This window comes from Camelus bactrianus, chromosome 20 (genome assembly GCF_048773025.1).
Source record: "Camelus bactrianus isolate YW-2024 breed Bactrian camel chromosome 20, ASM4877302v1, whole genome shotgun sequence".
NCBI classification, from domain to species: Eukaryota; Metazoa; Chordata; class Mammalia; order Artiodactyla; family Camelidae; genus Camelus; species Camelus bactrianus.
In genome coordinates, this window is record NC_133558.1 from 44,273,433 (window position 1) to 44,286,946 (window position 13,514).

Here is a 13,514-nt window from a genome sequence, read left to right on the forward strand (position 1 = left end):
ATATGTGGATTTATCAAACAAAGTGAGGGAATTCCCAAGATTAAGTGTGGGTCAAATTCGCTTCAGCACAAACTGGTAACCCCAGAAATTCCCCTGTTGTCCTTTTCTCTGTTTTATTAACTCTTTTCCCTTCTACTTCTCTCATTGCATGGTAAACCTTCTTACTGCCCATGTTATAACAACTTCCATTCCAAAAAGCCCAGACAATGGATGATGTTTACTTGCTGTTTGCAAACACCAGAATCCACAGCATTGCCAGCAGATGCCCTTGGTTCACTGTGAATGAGGAAGGGAATTATAGGAAATCAGTGTGCATTGTGTCCATCTGAGATGGATGCTGGCAGAACAGACTCCAGGCAAAATTTCAGAGCACAGAAGTCTATCTTCTGGGCCTTTTCCACTATAGGGCATTGCTTTGAGGCTGACTATCTCCAATGTACCTCTTTTCAAGATATGTCTATTTCTCGACTCTTCAAAACCACCTTTGATTTTCTCAAGACCTGCTAGTTCATCTGATAAAATGGATTGACACTGATAGTTAATGTTATACTTCCCAGATAATCTTATATTTCAATAGGGAATGTCTAGAGATTCAATATCATAGCCTAAAGTAAAGGCTTCCTAAAACAAACCAAAAAAAATATGCCTTGTACCACATTATATTAGTAAAACAAACAAACAAACAAACAAACAAACAAAACTATTTATCAAGAACTGGAAAAGAAGTGAGATTTTTACCCTACTTGCAAGTTGACAAAGTAACCTGCCACAGTTTCATAGATGCTGGCAGAGGACAAGAGATTTCTGGATCAGAGACAAAAGACTTTACTACTTATATCACAGCCAGCAGCATGAGTAGCATGTTTGTGTCAGTTCTTCTAACTCCACACATCCCATAGGGTGACACAGAGGAGGCCTGGTGGATGTTCACCTGCAGTGGATATGTATTACAGCTGAGGAACTCCAAGCTTAGGGAACCTGAATCTTTTATAAGGGGCAGTCAGCATGCCTGTCCTTTGCCCCATTGGGAGAAACTCTTTTTCTCATACTAGACAGTAAGTAAATCTGCCTTCTACTCCAGGGTGTTGTGATCTCTATCTGCCATACAAACATCCTAGACAAAAAGAGTCCAGAACAAAGGCCAGTCATGCCTCTGCTCACAAGATGTGCAAAAATAACAGATCCATGGAGAATTGTCTCCCAACACTATTCAGAAAGAGATTTTCACCAGCTATCTCAATGATACCTTGTAGAATGTTGGTTCTCACCTGAGAACTAATGAACATTCATATTCCTGGACCTCACCCCAGAGATTCTGATTCAGTAGGTCTGGGGTGGGGCCCAACAATAAGCTTTTCTTAAAGATCCCAAGTGAAGTTGATGCTGGTGGTTCCTGGACCACCCTTTCTGTACTATTATAGATGACAACTTACTTCACTGATACGTAGAAAATAATTAGAATTAGAATTAGAATTGGAGGAAAAGGTGGTAACAAAGCCCACAATTAGAAGCAAATAAAGAAAAGTAGAAGGCAATAGAGAGGAGAGGAGTAGGTCTGCTCACACTCAGGGTAAGCAATATTGGGATTTGGATTTCAAACCTATGTACATGGAAATGAATTCCTACCTTTGACTTTCATCTTGGAGGTAACAGTTATTTTGCTTGCCTAAGCCCAGGATTAAGAACTGGGAGGTGTGATCCTACACAAGCCCAATCTGTTCTCATTTGTTTCCCTTTTTTAAAAAAATGGAGACATTGGAGATTGAACCAGGACCTTGTGCCTTCTAAGCATGCACTCTACCACTGAGCTACACCCCCCTCCTTGTTTCCTTCTTCTATTGTGCTTCATTTCACCCTGCCCTCAAGACAGAAAGTTTCCTGAGTAGGTGATGTTGGATTTTTCCTCCCAAGAAACACTTACCTATTGACATGGTATGTCCAAGATGCACACGTTCATGTTGGCATCTGTCATACAGACTGTTCAATAATTAATAAACAATTTTTATGTAAAATAATTTTCTCTTCTGTTATTTTTTATGCTATTCTGATAAAAAAAGGCCAAATTATGGCTTCATTTTTATAAATACAGTTTTCATTAACCTCAGAGACAATTGCACATGAGTCTCTAAAGACACCAATAAGTATCTTGTTATTTATTATTTTTAAGCATCAATGGTATATGTGTAGTATATATCTGATTCCCTCTGAGATCAAAATTAAAGTTGCCAATTGAAAACATAGATGCAGAGCTTGCAATTAAAGGAATTATGATCCTTTTTCAGTGTTTATCCTCTCCAACTCCTCTACTCTATTTGATGTTGTTATTTATGCCCTCTTTGAGGCATCGTACTCCTTTAATTTCCATGACATCAAATTTTGGAGGTTTTTGTGCAAAATCATTTTATCATTTTAATAAAATGTATCCATGCTTATTTTTTCTAAAAAAGCAATACAGAAAAGTATTAGGAAGTAAAGAATTACCCCAAATCACATCAAATAGAAATAAACAGTGCTAATATTAGGTGAACAATATGTCAAACTTTTCTCTATACCTGTAGAAATGGGATGAAGAGATGGGTAGATATATACATAGTTTAGAGAAAGGGATAGGGCAACACACACAGGAAAGGAGAGACTGATAGACACTGCCTTAAAATGGGATTATATTCTAAATGTTGCTTTTAATCAGATCTATTAAAATTTATATGAATTTAAAAGAAAGAGAAGAAACTGAAGGGATGTCCAGTTTAAACTGATAGGTTGAACATATGCACTTACCTCAAATATATCCTGAAACCTCACTGAAATGAGAGCAAATAGATAAAGAAGAAAAACACGCACATATACAAGGAAAAAAGAGAATGGGAAAAAGACAAGAACACAAAATTTGGGGGAAGGGAAAGCCAACAGATGAGCAGAAACTGATATATCCGCATGCCAAGCCTGCAGTGAGAAACGCTGATACACCACAGATCCCCAGATGCCTCAGGCAGTGACAGGAAAGGTGGCGGGGAGGGGAGGGCTTAAACATGGCTTGAAAGTCTATTAAGAAGAATATACGATGGAATAAAGACAGTCTCTTCAGCAAATGGTGTTGGGAAAACTGGACAGCAGCATGTAAAACAATGAAGCTAGAACACTCCCTTACACCATATACAAAAATCAACTCAAAATGGATCAAAGACTTAAACATAAGACAAGATACAATAAACCTCCTAGAGGAAAACACAGGCAAAACATTATCTGACATACATCTCAAAAATTTTCTCCTAGAAGAAATAAAAGCAAGAATAAACAAATGGGACCTAATGAAACTTACAAGCTTCTGCACAGCAAAGGAAACCAGAAGTAAAACAAAAAGACAACCTACAGAATGGGAGAAAATTTTTGCAAATGAAACCAACAAAGGCTTGATCTCCAGAATATATAAGCAGCTCATATGACTCAATAAGAAAAAAATAAACAACCCAATCCAAAAATGGGCAGAAGACCTAAACAAGCAATTCTCCAAGGAAGACATACAAATGATCAATAGGCACATGAAAAAATGCTCAGTATCACTAATTATCAGAGAAATGCAAATTAAAACTGCAATGAGGTATCAACTCACACCAGTCAGAATGGCTGTCATTCAAAAATCCACAAATGACAAATGCTGGAGAGGCTGTGGAGAAAGGGGAACCCTCCTACACTGCTGGTGGGAATGCAGTTTGGTGCAGCCACTACGGAAAACAGTGTGGAGATTCCTCAAAAGACTAGGAATAGACTTACCATATGACCCAGGAATCCCACTCCTGGGCTTATAACCAGAAGGAACCCTACTTCAGGATGACACCTGCACCCCAATGTTCATAACAGCACTATTTACAATAGCCAAAACATGGAAACAGCCTAAATGTCCATCAACAGGTGACTGGATAAAGAAGATGTGGTATATTTATACAATGGAATACTACTCAGCCACAAAAACCGACAACATAATGCCATTTGCAGCAACATGGATGCTCCTGGAGAATGTCATTCTAAGTGAAGTAAGCCAGAAAGAGAAAGAAAAATACCATATGAGATCGCTCATATGTGGAATCTAAAAAACAAAAATAAAAACAACAACAACAAAATACAAAACGTAAATACAAAACAGAAATAGACTCATAGACATAGAATACAAACTTGTGGTTGCCAAGGGGGCGGAGGGTAGGAAGGGATAGATGGGATTTCAAAATTGTAGAATAGATAAACAAGATGATACTGTATAGCACAGGAAAATATACACAAAATCTTATGGTAGCTCACAGAGAAAAAAATGTGACAATGAATATATATATGTTCAAGTATAACTGAAAAATTGTGCTGAACACTGGAATTTGACACAACATTGTAAAATGATTATAAATCAATAAAAAATATTTTTAAAAAAGTAGTTAAAAATTGAAAACCTCATCCACTGCCAATGGAAAATAATACAGATGCTTTGGAAGACAATGTGATAGACCCTCAAATGGCTAAACACGGGTTATCATATGACTCGGCAGTTGTACTCTAAAGAGAAATGAAAACACATCCACACAAAACGTACATGAATACTGACAGCATCATTATGCATAATAGCCCCCAAAGTGGGAACAACCCAAATGTCCATCAACTGATGAAAGAAAAAACAAGATGTGATACATCCATACAGTGGAGTGTTATTTGGTCATAAAAAGGAATGAAGTCCCGATACATGCTCCAACATGGATGAACCTTGAAAACACTATCCCAAGTGAATGAAATTGGTCACAAAAGATCACATATTGTATGACTCCATTTATAAGAAATGTTCAGAATAGGCAAATCCATGGAGACAGAAAATGAATTAGTGGTTACCTGGGGCTGGGAAGGTGAGGGAGAATAAGGAGTGGCTGCTAATGGGGATTTTATTTCCTAAAAGTGTTTGAAATGTGTTGTGCTGGTGGTTGCACAACTCTGTGAATTCAGAAAAAAAAAAAAAAACCTGAATGTAATACTTTAAGTAGGTGAATTATATCTCAATAAAACCATGTTTAAAAAAAGAAGTAGTCAGTTACACTCCCAGATACCCTCCCCTACTCAGCACAGTCAGGCCACTGGTCCTCTCCTTATTTCTTCAAAAGCTCAGAGACTTGTTCTCTAGTGAGGGTAAACCTGCAGGCCTTGGGACCAAGTGACAGCAGGCCAACTGAAGACAGGCACTGGAGTGAAAGCAGTTACAGTCAACCGTGCTGATGTTGAGATTCTCAGCCTTCTTTTCCCCCAGAAACCAACGTGCTCCTGGGTTTAGTAAGGCAGAGAAAAAGCAAAATTTGAATATTGTGATTAGACAGAAAAAAGATAAAGGAGAAAAATCTGATAAGAATTTCTAGGTAATAATGATGTGGCGCCTACCATGTGGTCTGGGTTCTGGCTGCTACAGGCATCTATTCTTTCTTCTCAACTAGACTGTAATCCTCCCAGGACAATGTATTGTATCCCTTCACACCACTTGACAGAGATCTTGGCAAACCCAAGACAAACCTATGTGAGAGATGACATCTCTCCTTGATAAAAACAATGACGACCAAACATAATCACACAAGGTAAACTTCACTTTAAAAACCCAAACACATAAATATAATGCAGAATCAGTTTACCGATACATTTTGATGTGTTACTTCAGGATGATAAAGCAGAAAATGAAAAGAAAAAAAAAAACTATCAAGCTCTAGGTCAGGAGAGCTCTGGACCACACCAATAAAGCCTCAACACTGCCCCTACTTGAGTCAAAGGAGGGGGACTTTCATCTTCACACCTGTCAGTCAGTGGCCAAGGTTCCTTGATCAAGGGATAGGGCTAGGGCGAGGCATGGTAACGCTGAACTCCCAGGCACTTCCAGCTCTCTGTGTCTGGGCAAAGTAGTTCCAGGAGCCCAAGGCTATTCCTTTGAAGAAAGTCACAGGTGGAGGCCTTAATAATCAAAAGAACGCAGAAGCTGTGGGAGGGATGGCATTCTGGGTGGAGGTCGGGGGCCATTACAACAGGTATTGGGCCAGGTGACCTCTCAATCAGTGTTCTGAATCAAATTTCAGCAATAGCCTATTACAGTTAATATGGAAAATACAATCCTTAAATTTATCTGGGGAGGTAAAATGAACATATATCAATGTACACTCAAACATAAACACCATTCAGAAAGAGGGAAAATGCAGAGCTTAACCTCTTATATTGTAAAGGAGGTAAATCTGTGAGTTAGCCACAAAGGCTATGCGAGCTTGTAATTGGACTACTTCAATACAAATCACTGTTTCCCTACAATCCTAAACGACAAAGTGCTTCCTTCCAATCCAACCTCCTCTCTCCTCTCCTCACCTCTTTTCCATTGAACTTGCATTTAAACTCTTTATGAAATCCAGGTTCTCAAATCCTGTCTCTACCCCTCTGCCATGACTTCCTCACTTGCTCCCTCCACAAACACATATTTATTGCTGTGTGTTTTCTTTTTCATTCTTTTATCCTAGAATTTTCATCTCTTTTCCTAAGTTATCTAAATCACAGTTCCACAACAAGACTTCCACAAATACTTCAGTGATTCTCCAGTTCATAAACTACCTCCAACACCCACAAGATGATTAGAGATGATACGACAGTGTGTCACTAACGTCTAAGCCCTCTGGTACTAAATCTGCAGCTCCAAGCATCGATTCTTTCTCTACAACTAGACTGTAATCCTCCCAAGACGATGTATTATATCCCTTCACACCACGTGGCAGAGAACTAGGCAAACCCAAGATAAACATATGTGAGAGATGACACCTCTCCTCAATAAAAAATAATGACAAGCAAACATAATCACACAAGATAAACTTCACTTTATGAAACAACACACAAATACAATGCAGAATCAATTCACTGATGCATCCTGACATGGTACTTCAGGATGATAAAGCAGGAAATGAAAAACAGAAGAAACTATCAAAAACATTTTACAAAATCCACATCTTTAAATGAATCTTCAGGTTGATCCATTAAAGTATTTATGTGTCTGAGGATCATGATTCATCACATTATTATGATAAATAGCCTTCTATGTACAGACATCCAGTTCTTAAGAAAAAAGGAAACAAGGCAGCCTCAGGCAGGAAGAATGGGGGCACAGCAATATTAAGCTTTTTTTTTTTAATTCTTTTTTTTTACTGAAGTGTAGTCAGTTGATTTACAACATTAGTTTCAGGTGTACGACAAAGTGATTCAGTTATACACATACATTTTTTTTCAGTTTCTTTTCCATTACATCTCATTACAAGAAACTGAATATAGTTCCCTGTGCTATACAGTAGGTCCTTGTTTTTCTATTGTATGTACAGTAGTGTGTATCTGTTAATCCCAAACTCCTAATTTATCCCTCCCCACCTTTCCCCTTTGGTAACCACAGTTTGTTTTCTATGTCCATGAGTCTATTAAATTTTCTTCTTGTCATGAGGATAAGGGTGACGTGTAATTGCTATATGCTCTGGCAATGCAGATATAACACAGCTATAAAACTGGAAGAAGAAGGAGAGACTGTAAGGAAAGCAGAATAAACTTGCTGGTTGCCTTATAAGGGTAAAAGGAGATGCTTTTATAACAGACATTCTGGGACAGGGCGAGGAGGCAAGAAGAGGGTACTAGCTAAGCTAATACTGCTCGTGGGCGAGAACGCACAGGTAGTAGTCTAGAACCTCCATCCCTCTGCAAATGGAGGCCAGAAACTATCTGCACTGGGACCCTGGAGCCTCTGCAAGAATGACAAGAACAACTTTGGAACAGTAAGTCACACTCCTAAGACAAAGAGCCACATTCCCAAACACTTGAGCAACTTGGGTAAATTCCTCACTTTCTCTGAGCTTCAGTTTTCTCATCTCTACAGCATGTATCAAGCATTGTCATCGTAAGGGCTGGCATGTCGAGGCATGAGATGTCTTAGTCCTCCCTTCTCTCACTCTTCCACCCTTGCCCCACACCATTCTTTAAAGACACCAAGATAAAGTCTCTAACACCTTCAGAAATCAAGTGTAACAACATCTTCGCACATTGGAAGACGACTTCTTGTTCTGTCCCCGGAACTTCAAACAGGTAACTCTCACTCTCCACTTACTTTTCTTAAAATGTAACTTTACGCTTTAAATAATACTTTCTATTCAGGATAAACATTAATGATGTTTTCAGTAGCTTTTTATAGTTCCTGCCCTACTGTTTTGTCATAGACCATTAAGCAGCTATTACATTCCATTGTGCTTGAAGTTGTCTTTGCTTTGCTTATACTCTGCCATATTGGCTTGTAAACCATTTGGGAAACGCCCGGATGAAAGGTCCTTCATCAGTGCAAGACATTAGTATTTTGTCTTTTTAGAAGAATTTACTCTCTAAGCATATGGAATTGAATCTAATTAAGGGCATTTGCATCATTTAGTTCTAGCAAAAGCAAGACTGGCATTCTGTCATATTAATTTTATTTTTGTCACTTTACTGTTTAATGGCTGGGTCTAAAAAGCTGGGATGCTTGGCCATGCAGGAGAACAGCATGGAAGGCATTATGAACTGTATCGTCATTCAATTCATACTTGTTGGCAATCTGAGGGGTTCCCTGAACCCAGCTCTGGTGTTTATACGGCCATAGGGGTCCAACACCACAGTTTTGCACAAGGTGGCAGAGCCCCAGGAGACCAGAAAAGCGCACTCAGTAGACAAATACCCAAAACAGGTTTGTTAAGAGCAATCAGAGACACTGTGACTCCTCTCTGAGCAAAAAATGAAGGGGGAAAATCACCAACCTGCCAGACAGCAAATACCCATTACCTCTAGCGTGAAAAGAGCAACTGTGTGCAAACAAACACGTATCCTTACAGGAGCCGAATAATGTCCCCAAAATAAGCCAGTCAAATCTCCACGATCTCACGCCCTTGTCACCCTCCTGCTTAAAACCCTCCCCACTGACCTGAAGGTTAAAATCGAAATCCTCAGTAGGACTTAGATCAAGGATTTCAAACTCAGGCCCAGTATTAGATGAGAAATGACAACCGCCCCTAGGCCTGTGTGTCAGGAAGGTACAGGAAGCGGTGGGGACTGCGGTGAATGACAAGGCACAAGGCCCACACCACAGGCGCAGCTGCCCTCAGTCCTACTTGATTTGTTGTTGTTAGGAGGACAGTACTGCCAGACTTTCTGACTGGTCAAGGGAAGCCAGAAAGCTGAATTTTAAAATCTGATTTGTAAATAATTCAAACTTAAAATACAATGTAAGCCAACATTCTACAGAACAAACGAAAGCAAATCTGGACTAACAACCACCATTTGGTGACTTCTGCACATTCCCAGAACTAGAGAAAGAGAGAGAGAGAGAGATAATAGATTGTATATTACATATACCTGTATATTACATTATATATATTATGTAGGTTTCATTACATATGCTATATAGTTATATGGTTATTTATACATAGATAGAGATATATAGGTAGATACACAGTAGAAAGTAAATATATGGAAGAATCTTCAAACCGAAATAAGAATATATAACCAGAAAAATTTGTATCATCTAGCCCACATTCTATATTTTTAATCATTTGGGCAGGAGCTGAGCTGAAGTATCACTTAGTACTGATTACAAAAAGAGAGTCTTACTAAGCAAATTTATAATATCAACAAGACTACAAGTGAATTCTTAACTTCTTAAGATTAATTGATTCGAGAAACCTTTGAGTATACACTAACACACAAGGCAATTATGTATGAGCCAAGACAAAAACTGATTCTTCTTTAAATTAAAACATAGATTGCTGATTTTGTCCTATGTCCAGAATACATCAGTATCCTCAATTTTCATGTTTTTTTAAATGGCAACAAGTTATACCTTTCATTAATTTATACCGACACCTCTAGAAATTAGTTCAAAACAGAGACTTCTAGCTAATCTGATTTTACTACTTTCAACTTATGCTTAAAATAAAAAATTCTTTCAGGTGACTATGTTTTTGCTTCTAAAGATGGGAAAATTGTGCTTTAGTCTGATGTATCAGTATAACCTTTCACTAGTTTCTTGCATGACACATAAACCAACTTCAAGGAAATTCTAGAAAAGGATTTTCAAAAACATTTGAGCAATGGTAACATCCATGTAATAAGTATCTTTTCCCAGTTATTTCCCAAATAACAATAAAGTTATTTGGATGTCTGAGACCTAGAATATTTTTAAACATCTTATTTCTTTACAGTTACATTCCATACAGTAAAATCTAATAAAAATGGAATGGAATAATTCCTTTTTTATCAACTCCAGGATGTGGGTCTACAACTCTATTTGAATTTGAAAAACAAACCAAACTTCACAATAGTAAGGGGCCTTACCGTTTTGTCATGAATGATTTTTTAATAACTGGGTCACTGGATAATTAATTATTGGCCTGAAAAAGCCACCTAGCATATTGTGCATTTACATGTACTAAAGCTGAAATAATATACTGCTAAGTTTCCAAACACTTCCTTCTTGTACCTTGTCTTACAACTTCAGAAATAATACTGGAGGACCTTTTGATTCTTGGGTTTTAATTCTTATATCACAGCTTTATAAATAATCTGGAGCTTACAAATATAACAGGAGAAGGAACTGCCTAAACAGAAACTCTGGGCTGGGTAGCAGAGTCTCCAGGATGATCCAAGTACTTATATCCAGCTAGCATCATGACAAATGTCAGAGATCCTCTGGTTCACCCAGTGTCTGAAATGATGAGTGCTGGTGCCTTCCAATTCAGACACAGCTATAAGGACACCAACAGGCATCCTTTTATTTTGTATCCATTGTTGCCTAATGGGGACAAAAATGATTACTGAGCATCTGGCAATTTGATAAAGTGCTACAATTGTCCTAACCGTGTAATACCAATCAGTTCTTTAACGGGTGTAAGTGGAATATGCCCAGGGGAAAGGAGCTTAAGTCTCCCAGGAGTTTTAGGATATATTTCATTGTTTTGGGTTTCTCCTGAGAAATAATGGAAAGGGAGAAGTACATTTTTCCTCTTTAAGCCAACCTATGGCATACTAAGATATATATTTGTTTGATTTGAGAAATTATTTTTTGAAAATCAATTAAAGTAATTTACCACATCAACAGACAAAAAAAAAGAAAAATCATATGATCATATCAATAGATGCCAAAAAGCATTTAACAAAATCCAATACCAACTCATCACTTAAAAAAAAGAACTTTCCGTAAACTAAGAATAGAGGGAAACTTTTTCAATTTAATAAAAACTATCTACAAAACTACAGCTAACATCATACTTAATGGTGAGAAACTTCAAGCTTTCCCACTAAAATCAGGGATAAAGCAAGGATGTCCCCTCTTACCATTCCTTTTCAACATTGTACTGGAAGTCCTTGCTAATGAAATAAGGGAAGAAAAGAAAAGAAAAGCTATTAGAAAGAGGACATAAAATTGTCATTCTTCACAAATGATGATTGCCTATGTAGAAAATTTGAAAGAACAACAACAACAAAAAACTCCTGGAACTAACAAGTAATCATAGCAAGGTTGTAGGATAACCTATAATGAAAAAGGATACGAAGAGAAATATATGTATGTAAACGTATGACTGAAACTGTGCTGTACACCAGAAATTGACACAACACCGTAAACTGACTATACTTTAATAAAAAAAAGTCAATTGCTTTCCTATATACCAACAATGAACCAGTGAAATTTGAAATTAAAAAACACAACACTATTTACATTAGGACCCTTCAAAAAAAATAAACACTTAGGTATAAATCTAACAAACTATATACAAGATCTATATGAGTAAAACTACAAAATTCTGATAAGTGAAATCAAAGAACTAAATAAATGGAGAGTTATTTCATGTTCACAAATAGGAAAAATCAATACTGTCAAGATGTCATTTCTTCCTTTCTAACTTGATTAATAAATTCGATGCAATGCCAATCAAAGTTCAAGCAAGTGATTTTATGGATATTGACAAACTGATTCTAAAGTTTACATGGAGAGGAAAAAGACTCAGAATAGCCAACACAGTATTTAAAAAGAAGAACAAACGTGAAGGACAAACATTACCCAACTTCAAGACTTATAATACAGCTACAGTAGTCAAGACAATGTGGTGCTGGTAAAAGAAGAGACATAGATCAATGGAACAGAATAGAGAGCACAGAAAAGGATCGCCATAAATTCAGTCAGCTGATCTTTGACAAAAGAGCCAAGGCAATACAATTAGAGAAAAGAGAGTCTCTTCAACAAATGGTGCTGGAGTAACTGGACATTCACTTGTTAAAAAAAAAAAAGGAATCTAAGCACAGCCCTTTTACCCTTCACAAAAATTCACTCAATATGGATCATTAACCTAAATGTCAAACGCTAAACTGTAAAACTCCTAGAAGATAACATAGGAGAAAATTTAGATGACCTTGGGTTTGGTGATGTCTTTTAAATACAACACTAAAGACAATCCATGAAAGAAATAATTGATAAGGAAGACTTCATTTAAATTTAAAACTTTCGCTCTGCAAAAGATAATGTCAAGATACTGAGAAGACAAGCCACAGACTGGGAGAAAATATTTGTAAAAGACACATCTGATAAAGGACTGTTATCTAAAATATACAAAGAACTCTTATGACTCAACAATTAAAAAAAAAAAAAACTAAAATATGGGCCAAAAACCTTAACAGAATTCTCACCAAAGAAGATATATAGATGGCAACTAAGCATATGTAAAGATGGTCCATATCATGTCATCAGGGAAATTCAAATTAAAACAATAAGACACCACCACATGCCTATTAGAATGGCCAAAATCTCAACACTGAAAACACCAAATAATATTGAGGATGTGGAGCAACAGGAGCTCTTATTCACTGTTGATGGGAATGTAAGATGGTACAGCCACTTTGGAAAGCAGTTTGGCAGTTTCTTACAAAACTAAACACACACTTATCATATAATTCAGCAATTACACTCCTTGGTATTCACCCAAAGGAGTTGAAAAATTATGTCTATACAAAACCTGTACATGGATATTTATAGCAGCTTTATTCATAATTGCCAAAACTTAGAAGCAGCCAAGATGTCCTTCAGTAGGTGAATGGATAAATAAACCATAGTACAACCAAACAATGGAATATATTATTCAGTGTTAAATAGGTATCAGGCCATAAAAAACATGGAGGAAACTTGAATGCATATTACTAAGTGAAACAAGCCACTCTGAAAAGACTACATGTCGTATGATATCCTCAAAAAGGTAGAACTATGAAGATAGTAAAAAGACCAGTGGTTGCCAGGGGTTGGTGGGGAGGAGTGGAGGAGAGTAATGAATAGACAGAGCACAGAGGATTTTTAAGGCAATGAAAATACTCTATGTAATACCATAATGATGGATACATGTCATTATACATTTCCCCAAATCCACTGAATGTACAATACCGAGAGTGAACAGTCATGTAAACTATGAACTTTGGGTGATTATAAT